This window comes from Mustela erminea, chromosome 7, assembly GCF_009829155.1.
Source record: "Mustela erminea isolate mMusErm1 chromosome 7, mMusErm1.Pri, whole genome shotgun sequence".
In the NCBI taxonomy this organism is placed as follows: Eukaryota; Metazoa; Chordata; class Mammalia; order Carnivora; family Mustelidae; genus Mustela; species Mustela erminea.
In genome coordinates this window covers 27,227,021-27,240,954 of record NC_045620.1, presented here as the reverse complement: position 1 = coordinate 27,240,954, position 13,934 = coordinate 27,227,021, and the positions used below count along the sequence as shown (strand labels likewise).

Below are 13,934 nucleotides of genomic sequence, written 5' to 3'. Positions count from 1 at the left end.
GGAAGAACATAGACCCCATTTCTTGACGAGAGGAGCATCAAGGAAGGTGGACGCACCATTTCAAACGGCTTACACAATGCCTGGCTCGTCACAAGCATCCAGGAAATGTTATAATCACATCAGGGCTCGGTGCTCTTTGCGTTGAAACAGTTGTATCAGCTGACCCTAGGCATAAAGGGGTTAATACAGGAGGCACCAAGGGAGGCACCAAGAGAAGCACTGAGAGAGGTCTCTGGAAGCTGACAGTCCCACTAGGTCAGAACCTGCCCCAAAAGATAGAGCTTGGATAATAAGAACATGTCTTGGGCACTTACTAGATGCCAGGCACTGAGCCAGAACTTTCCATGCATGATCTCACGTAATCCACCAAGCAATCCAAGGGGGTAGGTCCTATCGCTATGCCCATTTATTGATGAGGAGTCAGAGGCTCAGAGAGGCCAAGGGTCTTGCCCAAGGCTGCACAGCTAGGAAGAGCCACTGGCAGGATTTGAACTCAGGCAGCATGCTGTCAGACCTAGTCCTCCCTTCCCAAGATGAAGCTGGGCAATAGCCAGGCTGCCAGGTGGAACAGACCGTCCTGACTGTTTGGTGACAGACAGGGAGGGCTTGTACTGCTGGACGGAGAGCCAGGACCAGGAGGTTTGTCAGCTGTAAGCCCACAGTCACAGGCTGGGGGAATGGGGCCAAGACCTCCGTCTGGAGGGATAGAGGAGGGAGGGGTAAAGAGAACCCAAAGAGCAAGGCAGAGTCCCCTCCAGAGGCAGCAAAGCTCAAAGGGATGGTCACTGGTCCCCCACCTGGAGCAGAGCTCAGCTGGCTACTGGAGGTCAGGAGGCCTCAGCTGCAGGGGAGGAGGAGGGCGGAGAGGGGAACACCACTCAATGGGACCGCCAGGAAAGGTCACAAAGGGGACTCCTAACAGCACTGGGTCTGTAATGCAACCCACACACCTGCAGGGGCTCCAGACGGCTCTCCCTGGCACCCTCTGGCCTTGACTTTTCTCCTCTTTTCGACGACTCCCTATCCCCCGCTTGTCTGCTTACTTCCATCCACCCTCCATTTCCATTTCTTCCTTCTTTCCTTCTATCGCTTCTTCCTTTCCTTTCTTTCGTATTTCTCTCCCTTCTTCCTTCTTTTCTTTCTTCTTCCTTTTCTCCTTGCCTCCATTCCTGTCCCATTACGAGATCTCCCAGGCAGGAGCTCCCCCAAAGGCACGGGGAAACCCAGGCTTCATCTAGTCGTGACCATGGACTTCACCGACAAATGAAACAGGACTCATAAGCCATCACAAAACCAGTCCTAAGAGCACCACGGGTCTGTGATGACGTCCTTTGTCTCTCCCGAAATCAGATGAGGGATGTCCAGTCGGGGGCGTTGTCTCCCAGAGCACCCGAGTGTTGCTGAGTATCACCGGGACGTGGCTTCTGGGGCTCTGGATTCCGAACCTGCTCACTTTGGACTAAGTGCAAGCCCTTCTGAGCCTTGGTTTTCTTGGCTGAGCAACCTCACGGGTTGAGCAGAGGGTAAGACGGACGCCCCCCACTTGCACTCCGTCACAGGAGTGCTTCCGCCCTGCCTAGTCCCTTGCTGGCACGGGCCTCTGACCTTTCTCCCAGGCCCGTGGGGCAGAGCCAACTCCCAGCTGATGTTGGCAAGAGGCTGGGAGGGTGGACGGGCAGGCTGTCAGGGCCGGCCTTGTGCCCAGAGAACCTTCTGTGCCACTGTTCCTCGGCCAGCCAGGCCCAACCCACCGGCCACTTCCAGTGCCCCTGGCAGGACAGGGCTGTAGGCCCCTCCCCTCTAGCATCTCGCTCAGCTGACCACGGTGGCCACCCTCCTCCCTCCAGGCCCTGGAAACAGAAGTCTCCAATATAAATGCAAATTCACTGCAGTCCCCAGTCTCAGGCTGACAGCTCCAGCAGGTGCTGCAGACTGGGCACAGGAGCGACACACCGGCCCAGAGGAGATAAGGCCCTTCTGGGCCACCCCCGCCCCCGGGCCCTGCTCACTCCTCAGCCTGTCGGCTCCACAAACACCCCAGGGAGCCCTGGGCCCTTCCTCACTGCTGCCCCGCAAGGCCTGTGATGAGCATGCATAGCCCAGCCCAGCCCACCCCACCCCCACCTTGCTGCAATCAGGGAGGGCCACAGCCATCCTCAAATCCTGAGTATGTTCCCCCCTCCTGCCTATTCAGGAAGCAGGCTGGAGAAAGCGCAAGTGACACAGGGGGCACGGGGGAGGGAGGTAATTTCTCCCAACCATCCTCCAACAGGCTCAGGGCCTCTCCTAGCCCAGAGCATTCCTTTGTGTGAGTTAGAAACAGGCAGCCCTTCTTCCTGATGAAAGGCAGCCCCTCCCCAGGGATCCTGGCAGCCTCTTCGTCCCCAGTGGGGCACCCTTGAGCCCAGCACAACCTGCTTGTCCAGAAGTACAGCTCTTGGCTGGACCCATCTCCTCCTTGGGACATGGTTTCTCCTCTGGCCCCGGGAATCACCCAGAGGGACCTCGAAGTGTCGCACAAATCCACTCAGTTTGAGCCCCCAGAATTGGACAGGGCAGTCCCTTGGGTAAGACCTCTTCCGGCTCCAATATCCTCTTATCCTTCCATTCCTGGGTCCCAGACCTTCCGACCCACAAGCCGCAACTTCAAGAATGCTTAACAAGGGAGCAAGGCATCTCTGGCTGAAGCAGCCTATGATCTACATGAGACAGAAGTTGGGGTAGGTTTGGGGTCATGAGCAGGGCTCTCTAATGGCCCGAGGTCCAATTCCAGTACATTCTGGCTCCAGATCTAAGATCATCTTCTCAGAGAAGCCTCTGTCGATGGTCTGATAGGGAGCAGTCCCTTCCCTACCTCCAGAGACCCTATCATAGTGCTTGTTGGCATTTATCATTATGTGAAATTGTCTCATTCATTTATGCCTCCCGTGGCTACTCTGTCTCCCCTCTCCCTCTTTAGAACTCAAGTTTCTACAAGAGAAGACTCTGTTAGCTCCTTCCTCAACACCTTCTGGGAGGGGGATCATGATGGATCCCCTGACATAGGATTAGCCTAAGTGTTCAAGACAGCCAAAGGTGCTTAGCAGAGAGCCAGCACGCCCTAAGCGCCCAATAAATGCAAATGGCTGTTGTTATCATTATCGTGAAAGGCTGTGGGTGCCCTGGTCCCAGGATTTCCGAGTCCTGACACACCCTCCCACATATCCCAAACCCAGCCCTGCAGCCAAGTCGTCCTCGCCCACGCACTCACCCCAAGACCACCAGCAAACAGCTGCTTCTCTCTACTGCTCAGTGTCCCTGTGTGCCACCAAGTTGCTATGAGTGTCTAGTGACATCAAGAGGGAAACACACTTTTTGTCCTAAATATGATTTTAATACTATGAAAACCTCTGATGGGCCTCTCCAGATTACCCGGTCTCTGAATGAGATGGCCATACCCTCCAGAGCCCCAGCACCCTCCGCCTGGAATCCCAAGGGTCCAGATCTCCCCAACCCCACCCACCCATGTCTTAGGGTTTTTGAAGGAGGCATTTTCATTAAGGCAGAGTTTCTCAAAGTTTCAACCTTCCCAGCCCCCACCAGTATTCTGTCTGTATTTCATACAGTTTCTTTATTTTCTTTATGCAGTTTATATACAGTTTCTATATTTTCTTTAAATTGCCTCATTAAAAAATAAATAAATATAGCCAATTCACGCTAATGGGAAACTCTATAGCATGGTCATTAATAAAAATTAGCATCAATTATTATTAAAAGAGGATATTTAATTGATAATCGCTAAAATAAATGCTTAAGTATTAAAAGTCTGATACCCCCACCAAGATGAGAGTGCTGATCTAAAGTTTTCAAGTTCATGGCATGAGAGTTCTCTGGGGAACTTTTAAAAATATTATTATTATTTCTTTGTTCACTGGACACACGTTTCTTGAGAACCTTACGTGCCCAGCCCAGGTGGCAACCACTGTAGGAGACAGCATTTCCAGCCCTCAGCACACAAAGGTTATTTGAGGCAGCAAGTTACAGCCTTCCAAATACAATTAATTCGCAGAGAATTATCACCCAGAGACTAATCACCCACGCTGGCTTCACGGGGGGCATTTCTTGGCTCTTTTCTCTCAATACTACCTAAAACAGTTGTCTGACCTATGGGGGTGTGGGAAGGAAGAGAGTGAGTAAAGTCTGCATCTGCCAGGTGACCATCTCCAAGCATGCTGTTGAAATCAACATGCCCGTGAACTACTCCCGCTCAAAACACAGTCTCCAGGATCCCCTAATCAGTGCCATCCACCTACTTTGTGGATTTTGCACTCTTGGGAGGGGCAGTTTAACACACTGGCATATTATTTTCAGGGAAGGAATCAAAAGTGAGACCTCTGGCAAATTTGGTAAAATGTATCCCCATACATTTTATGGGGATGGGCATATCCCCATATGCACATGGGGATGGGCAATTTCTGTCCTAGGACTTGATCTAGAAGAAATCATCATGAATGTGGACCACATCATCATGAATGTGGGCAGCACTGCTGGTAAGAATGAAAAGTTTCGAACAAAATGAACATTCATCAGTAGGGGAGTCCGTAAGTAGACAGGATTGTCCATGTGACAGGAAACTGTGCAACCGTTTACCAATGACGCTGTAAAAAGTTTCATGTTATAATTATTAAGTAGAAAAGTAGCTCCAAAACAGAATGTACAATCTGTCCCTTTTTAAATGTATATACGTAGGCATTGTAAAAAGATTGTGATGGATTTGGGCTGGAGAGGATTTCTTTCTTTTTTTTTTTTAACAATTTATTATTTTTTTAAAGATTTTATTTATTTATTTGACAGAGAGAGAGATCACAAGTAGGCAGAGAGGCAGGCAGAAAGAGAGAGAGAAGGAAGCAGGTTCCCCTCTGAGCAGAGAGCCCGATGTGGGACTCATTCCCAGGATCCTGAGATCATGACCTGAGCTGAAGGCAGAGGCTTAACCCCCTGAGCCACCTAGGCGCCCTGGAGAGGATTTCTTAAACAAGAAACAGAAAGTCCAGACCACAAAGGCAAATATTAACACATTCATCCACATTAGAATTAATACTCTGTTCAAAATTCAAAATAAAGGGGCGCCTGGGTGGCTCAGTAGGTTAAGCCTCTGCCTTTGGCTTGGGTCATGGTCTCAGGGTCCTGGGATCGAGCCCTGCATCAGGCTCTCTGCTCAGCGGGGATCCTGCTTCCCCCTCTCTCTCTCTGCCTGCCTCTCTGCCTACTTATGATCTATCTCTCTCTCTGTGTCAAATAAATAAATAAAGATCTTTAAAAATTTTCACAATAAAAAAGGGAAATTATAAGCCACAAGCTGGGAAAAGTTTCTAACAGTCTGACAAAGATTAGCATCCAAAATATACAAAGAGCTCCTACAAATCAGTAAGACCAACATAATCAAAAAGAAAAATGGCTGAAGATTTGAACAGACATGAAGAATAGAAAACATGAACAGCCAATGAACACACACAAAGATGTTCAACATCTTAGTAACTAGCAAAATCCAAACTAAAGAGTTTGTTTCGTGTCCACGAGATTGGCAAAACGTACAAAGCGGGACAAATTAAAATTTGATCACTTATGTAGAACAAAGGATTCCTTGGCACTGGTGATAGGGGGTCAATTTGTACAACCACTTTGAAGAACAACCTGGCATTATTTTGTACTTAATCTATAGCTCAGTGATCCCATTCCTGGGGACATTCTAAAGAAACTTGTTTGTGTGCACAGGGGACGTGCGCAACAAGGCTCAAACTGGCCAGACTGAGCCCTTCCCTCAGCCCCCGTCCTTGGGCGCCTGCTAAATTCTTCTTCCTTCTGCCCGGTCCCCTGACTTTTTATGGATGAGGTTGGACAATGCCTGCCCTAGGGCTGGGACTTTAACTCTCCCACACTGCTGGCTGGTGTGACCCAGCCCTGTTGGCCAAACCCTGGGCAAGCCAGAGCCCAATGTCATCATCTGAATGGAAGCAGTGGGATAAGCTAGAGCTATGGGGTCTGTTCTGGGGACCAGGAGAAGCCAAGAGCGCTCAGGGCATTAGGAAAAGAGGTGGCAGGGTGACAATTCATCCAAATAATAGACTCCTCTGCTTCAGTACAAAGAACAGGCAGCTCCATATGAACCAATCAGAAGCATCCAAGATACTCGCCAAGGGGAAAAAAGCAGGCAGAGCAGCTACCACTGCGAAAAGGGGAAAGTAAGGTGTGTCCATACTTGATTACTTTGTATGTGTATTAAATGCTTCTGAGAACAGGAACTTGGTTTTGGAAGAGGGGAAGGGGTGGTTGTGGGGTCAGGAGTGGAGAGAGGCTTCACTGGTCCCCTTGTGTACATTTTAATTTTGCATATTGCCTATGATCCTATGGAAGATAAATAGAGTAAAAAATGGAAACAAGACACAGTCATGGGAAATACACCAGATATGTGACTATTATGTGAGGTCATCTGGTGACATAATGCTACTTCCGGATGATTAAATCGGATTGGTCTCAATTTCAGTGAAGTCTTTTATTTTTCTTTTCTTTTAAAAAAATGTTCCAGTCAAGTTTTTCCAGTTTTAGACTTTTCCTTGGACCCTTGAAGAGCCAGTGGCGTCTTGCATTGTGCCTGCTGGGCCAAATGCGTGGAGTAGATCCGTTTATCACCCACGCCCAGCAGCCCTTGGTTCCCCAAAAGCTACCCATAGGTATGAACTCCTTTAACTTAAATCACCTATTGAGTTCTACCCTGGGGCTTCTCTTCAGTTCAAGTGAGTCTGAGGGGAATTGGCATGACTCTCCCCTTACCCAGGAGCCACAATCGCAAGGTCACTTTCTAGACCTCAGTTTCCCTTTGGGCCACATGGTGTATATGTGTCTCTCCACCTAAGCTAGTCTGCTCTGTCCTACCCCTCACTCCCTTGATCACTCTTCTCCTACCACACTGATTCCTTATTCTTCAAAACCCCCACTGTGATCGGCAGAATTCCATTATGCCCCCCAAGATTTCCAGCTCTCCTCTCCCCCCCTGCAGGTGTCTAGGTCCAGCAGAATGCCCTGGACTGTGGATGTGATGGTGTTTACTCCCGTGATCAGGCCATAATATATGGCACAGGTAATCTGACTTGGGACTTAAAGAACTGTGAGCTAAATGGGTGCTGTCTTAAGCCACTAAGCTTATGGTAATTTGTTACATAGTAATAGAAATTAACAGACACACACACCAGGCCAGCTCCACTCTGGCTTTTGTCTGATGGGTCCCTCAGTCTGGAAGGCTCTCCCCACAGATCTCGACAGGGCTCACTCCCTCCCTTCACCCAGGTCTCTGTTCAAACCTCCCTATCCAGAGAGACCCGCCTGATCACACCATGTAGAGGAGGAACGCCCCTCATTTGCAATCCCCCCTCCTGCGTTATTCTTCTGTATGTCTCTTATCACTACCAGACATTACATGGCTTCAGAGTCATCAGAATAAATTTTTTCCGATGCGGGGCTCCATCCCAGGACCCTGGGATCATGACCTGAGCGGAAGGCAGAGGCTTTAACCCACTGAGCCACCTAGGTGCCCCAAATATTTTTTAACTTTTTTACTTTGAAATAATTTAAAACTTACAGAACAGCTGCAAACACTGTACAAAGAATTCCTGCATCCCCTTCACCCAGAACCTCCAAATGTTGACTTTTTTTTAAGAGAGGGAGAGAGGAGTTGGTGGGAACGGAGAGAGAGGATCTTAAGCAGGATCCATGCCCAGCTTAGAAGCCATCATGGGGCTTCATCTCACAATCCTGAGAGCATGACCTGAGCCGAAATCAACAGATGCTGAACCGATGAGCCACCCAGGCGCCCCCCAAATACTGACACTTAAACACGTTTGTGTTATCATTCTGTCTTTGTAAAGAGAGATTTTTTTCTGAACCACCTGAGAGTAAGTTGATGACCCGATTTCCCCATTGCCCCCAAATATTTTAGTCTGTAATTCCTACAAACAAGGACATGCCTCTGCCTGAGCACAGCAAAATTGTCAAAATCAGGACACTGAGGGGCACCTGGGTGGCTCAGTGGGTTCAGCCTCTGCCTTTGGCTCAGGTCATGATCCCAGGCTCCCCGGATCGAGCCCCACATCATCGGGTTCTCTGCTCGGCAGGGAGTCTGCTTCCCTTCCTCTCTCTCTGCCTGCCTCTCTGCCTACCTGTGATCTCTGTCTGTCAAATAAATAAATACATTTTTTAAAAAAAAAATCAGGACACTGACACTGATACGTGACCACCATGCAATCTTCAGATCCCAGTCAAATACCGCCAATTGTCCCAATAATAACATCTTTTACAATAAGCCAAAGATTCACCCAGAAATCCTCACTGTATGTAGTTGTCTTATCTCTTTCGTCTTTCATCTAGAACAGCCCCTCAGGTTCCCCTTCCTTTTCATTAGCTTGACCCTCACCAGGATCACAGGCCAGTTACGTCGCAGAAGCTTCCTCCTTTGGAGTTTTTCCAGTGGCTTCTCCTGATCAGGTTTAGGCTTCGCCTCTTTGGCAAGAACATCGCGGAAGTGACGGGCACTCCTCTCTGCGTGTCTCTCCTGGAGGCATAAGCTAGTTTGCCCTGTCACAGACCATGCCCCTTTGGCGCTCTCTGATTAAGGTGCTCTCTGCCCTGTTTTCTCACCAGAAAGTTATTCTCCTTCTCTTTGGAATGAATACATTATCTTGTGGGGAGATGTTTGGAGACTACGCAGATACTCTGTCCCCAGCAAATTTTCACGGAGTAGTTTTGCTTTGAGCAATAATTTTCCCAGGGTCAATTACACCATAATATTTCCATCCTTCCTTCGACGTTTGTTATTAGACATTCTACTGCAAGAAAGCGCTTTTTGTTCCTTCACGCAAGTGTATATGTGTATGTAGATGATATCAGCGTGGATCCGTCGGGTCCTGTTTTTATTCAACGGGTTATAATCTGCTATCATCATCATATTATCTGCTATCATCATCAAATGCTCAAATTGTCCCAGATTTGGCCAGTCACTCCTCCGCTCTTCTGACATGTTCCCAAGCATGACTGGAGCCCTTCTCACTTCCCAGCACAAGGAGATGTTTCGGGCTCCCTGTCTACCTTCCAGAACCCAGCCCTCAAATCAGCCTTCTTTCCAAGGAGCCCTGTTTCGTTGCAGTGGAGGTTGCCGTACTGACACGCCAAGGTCTGGGTGCTGGGAGCACGCATTGCCACATGGGTGTGCATTCTCCTGGGCTCTCTTTGTGGACAGAGCTGGGGAATAATATGGACTACGTGATGCCCCAACACACGCACACGCACACACACGCATGTGTGTCTGCCGATCTGTTTGTACAGGTCCAAAGCCAGGAGTCTACCCGGATCCCTCCCACTCCATTCCAGCACCACAGGGTTTACCGCAGCCTATGCTGTTTCCATGTTTGCAATTCCCTTCTCTGACTATGAGAAATCTGGCTCTCGTTTTCCTTCGTATATTACTTATTTGCTCTTCCTCCCATCCTACAGAGCCACAGCCTCACTCAGCTGCCTTCCCTGCTTGGCCCCACACCTGACCCTTCACCTTCAACGAATACTGAGAAACCGAAGGAGGAAGGGGGAAAGAAGACGTTGAGTTTGTTTTGAACGAGTGATACATTCGCTTGGCTCAAGATTAAAAAAAAAAAATTTTTTTTTTTTTAAAGTATACAGTGAAAATTCTCCCTGCCTGGTCTGGTTCTCATCCCAACCTTGCTCCTCCTCTCCACAGGAGACAAGTATTACTGGTGTGTTATATACACAAGCTAATATAAACTATGTTTTAGTTCTCTTCTTTTCTGCACAATATTCCTCACCTTTCTTTTCCTTGTCAATACTTCTTATAGATCTTTCTGCATTCATACATGAGAAGCGGTCTCATCCTTTTTGTGGCTGTAGAGTATTTTCTGGGCTACTTCATTTATTGAATCAGTTTGCCAATCACAGACCTTCGGATCACATCTAAGATTTGGTTAGGCCAAACAAGACAGCAATAAGGAAACTTGAATGTCTTCATTCCACATGCGTCTAAACACATCCATAAAATAAATGTTCCGAAGTGGGATCATTGATGTGATCTTGTGCGTTTAAGTTTACCGCTTTCAGGTCTGTCTCACCTCTTAGACCAGGAAAGGGACTCTGTTCGAGTCACAGCTGTTTTCCCAGCACGACGAACCACTCAAATATGGTAGACACTCAATAAACACGTGTTCAGTAAATGAATGAATGACCAATGTTCTTGGATTCTGCAGCTGACTGTCTCTAGAACGTGTGGGGCCCTGGCTGTGTGCTCGGAGCTAGGCATCATTGTGCCAATGTCCCTGGGACGAAGGGACTGCTTTGACAGCCCCACTTTACAGATGAGAACTCTGAGGCCCAGAGAGGGAGCACGGCTAGGCTGATGCCACACAGCGAGTCAATGGCCAAGCCACAGTCACCTACCAGTGAGCCAGACTCGGCAGCCACTAAAAGCCTCACCTCCTGTTCTCAATATGTCTCTTCTCTTCCCACACACAGCTCAGCTGTCCAGCTGCATGGACCCCTCGTCTTGCCCCATGAGCTTCCCTGGAGCTATCTACCTCTTCTCAGCCTCATCCCCAGCCAAAGGCATCTGCTCCCCACCCTCGGCCCACACAGGACAGGACCAAGGAGAGGAGCTGTCATTTCCATACAGCTGTCCCTGGGACCCAGCCCTGCCTGAGCCCCCCCAGTTTCCCTGAAAAGGCTGAATTGTCTTGGCTGTTTGGGGGGCACCTCTCGGCACAGGCCGGGCTGCCTGGGCAGGGCCTGGCTGGGCTATTATCCTACATTATCTCACTCCCCTGCTCCTGAAAAGAGCCAGTGACTGCTCGTCCCCCTCAGCCCTCCCCTGCTCGCTCATGTCTTTTACACTTAATTACCTCACTCATTACCCCGCAGCCTGCAGAGGCCGGACCACAACTGGGGCGTGAGTAATCCCCGCATCACACACCCAGCCAGCCGGCCAGCAAGGAGCAAATTGCTCACACTGCCCATAAATAAAGGAACAGGGCCCACTCAGGCCTTAGGAGCAGAAGGACTTCGTGGCTGCTGCCGTGAGGGGCAGGCATTGGCCCCAGCTTCCCAGTTGGCCTTTGCCAGCCCTGGTGAGATGGTCTTCGCCTCCCCCAGCCCAGACGGTGACCTTGAACTTCCCCAGGCCACTGAAGACACAGCTCAGTGCCTCTGACAGATGAGACAGCAGGAGCCCACACCCCTTCCTCACCACAGCCAGGAAACTGTCCAAGCACGGCTTCCAGGCTTCCTACGGGACATGACTCCTCCAGCCTGGCCTCACCACCTTTACCCCTGGCAGTGGATACACTGCCAGTCCCCCGTGTCCTCTTTTTCCACCAGCTGCTCTGTGCACACACTACCCCTTCTGCTTCCCGAACACTCTTCCTGAGCACCCAAGAGCCTCCTTAATTCCTACTTTCTTGAAAGGTCACCTCCTCTGGAGAGCCTTCCCTGATTCCTCTGGGCTGGGTTAGGGACCTCATGGACTTCTCCCATCAAAGCATCAAGCCATGACATTGTCACTGTCTTTTTGCTTGTGTCTTTGAAGGAAGGACTGAGTCTTCTACATCTTTTTGTCTCATGCCCGGCCCAGGTCCTGGCATGTGCCTAGGTCAATTACTAAGCACTAAGTCAACGTGAGTGAGTGTGTGAGCGAGTGAAGGAACAAGTGAATGAATGAGGTGAGAAACAGTGAACTACACCCGCTGAATGAAGGAGCTGGGTTCCTGGACCCTGTGGCATGGCCTCCTCCCTCCAATGCTACAGCTTCCTATTTTCCCCCCGGCCTCTGAGCACATCAGGTTGGATGAGTGGGGAGCTCTCTGGGGCTGAAATGTCCTTCCCTCAGACTCCTCCCCTTGAATCGCCCTGGAAAACACCAGCTTCTCACCTCTGGCATGAGATGGTCCAACCTCGGCCCAGAAGTAGCCTGTACCCCCTCTTCTCCATCCACTCAGAGGCCTCTGCTGATTCACCACTGTGTACCACCTCAGGGAGGCTGGCACAGGGGCGGGCAATGTGGTACTCTTCTCCTGTCTGGAGGACTTCGCCTCATCCTCTGGGTGCCCTCCCAGATCCAGGACACGGGAGGGAACTTGGGAAGGTGACAGGGAGGGCGTTCCCCAAACCTGAGAGGCCCGAGTTCCCGGAACCCTTTGCTATCTGGTAAATCCTATGGACCCTTTCTCAGAATAATGCTCTTAAATTAATAAAATAAAATGCACAGTCTTACAAAGGAAACCAATTCCATTGAACAGTTATCAAAATATGAAAAACAAGTTTGCATTACAGTGATCTGTGTATTTCTTTGTTACACATTATAACACAAGATCTGGCAAATAACTTGTCATTTCCAAGTCATGATGAGTGTAAATGATAATTCGAGATATCTGGAACGTCTGTAATGTGATAAGAAAATATCTGTGGTTTCCATTAGTGACAAAGTCACTGGTCCTGCTCATACCACTACATTCATCACTGAAAGAATGGTAAGTTTCAGAGGAAGGCTAGTGGAATTAAAGATGTAATACTTTTTCTATCCAAGTTCACGGCAGACCTCCTGGATTCTTTCTGTGGAGCCCAGGTTAGGAGCACCTGGGACACAGAATGACAAGCATGCCAGGCACATGCTGGATCTTCCCTTCCTGTATCTTGGCAGACATCCTTAATCAATTTCAGCAGTCCTTCCCATGTACCCAAGCTCAGCTCCTGAATCTATCCCAACACCAGACTCCAGGCAACTGCTACCAACCCAAGTGGGCTCTTGAGCTGTCATCGATTGGTCTTTCCTGGGGGGCAGGGGAGGGGCAGTGCTCTTGGGAGCAGGAGATGGAGGAAGAAGGGGTAGTGACAAGAGGTCTAACAACAGTAGAGGGAAGGGGCTTGACGGCAGCTACGTTTACGTATCCGTTCACATCATGAACATGTATTGAGACTTCTTTCTGAGCCACATTGTGCTTAGAAGCTGGGAACACAAATGGGAACAACCCCAGACCCCTGCCCTTAGAGTGGAAAGAACTGAGTGTCTGCATATCCCCGAGGGGCCATCCCGGGCCAGATGGATGGAGTCTGTGGGATTTCACTCAACCTGAGAAAAACATTACAACTTGAGTTTCCAGAAAATGACGGGCTGCTGAATCATCCAGGATCCGTGGCACAAACATGCTTGAAGAATCTCCCAAGAGGGTAAGAAACCAGGACTGAAGGCTTCATAACAAGAAAAAAAAAAAAAAAAGAAAAGAAAAGAAAAGAAAATCCTCCTGGGGTGCCTGGGTGGTTCAGTCGGTTAAGCCTCTGCCTTCAGCTCAGGTCATGATCCTGGAGCCCCGATGAGCAGGGAGTCTGCTTCTCCCTCTCCCTCTGCGACTCCCCACCCCATATTCTCTCTCCTTCACTCACACACACACTTCACTCACACACACACTCACTCACACACACACAAACACACACACACACACACACTCTCTCTCTCTCTTTCTCAAATAAATAAATAAAAATCTTTAAAAAAAAAAAAAAAGAAAGAAAAGCCCCAAGTTGGGTCGAAGCCCTGATCCAAGGGAAAATTCACTGGAACACCGGCGGGGGTGGGGGACAGAGGGCAGAGAGAGGTGGAAGGGGCCCTGGAGGCCAGAGCTCACACTGCTGACTCTGACGCTGGATGCTGACACTCAGACCTTCGTCCCTGCTGCTTTTGGACACTCAATGTAGAGGATGCCACACTCCAGCCAGAATGGCATGGGGTTACCTGGGGGTGTCCGAAAAGGTCACCCCTCCACTCCAGACAGCAAGAATCAGGTGCTTCTGGGGCCCAGCTCTGTGCTCAGGACTTCCTATGGATTGTCTCTGTGAATCATCTCTGCTCCCTGGCA

General features: G+C 49.5%; 1 long non-coding RNA gene across 1 annotated transcript in view; it reads right to left on the bottom strand.

Annotated features, from left to right (window-relative positions):
- LOC116595129 overlaps positions 1 to 13,934 on the bottom strand; it is a 55,856-nt gene that overhangs the window by 22,110 nt on the left and 19,812 nt on the right. The window lies entirely within an intron of this gene.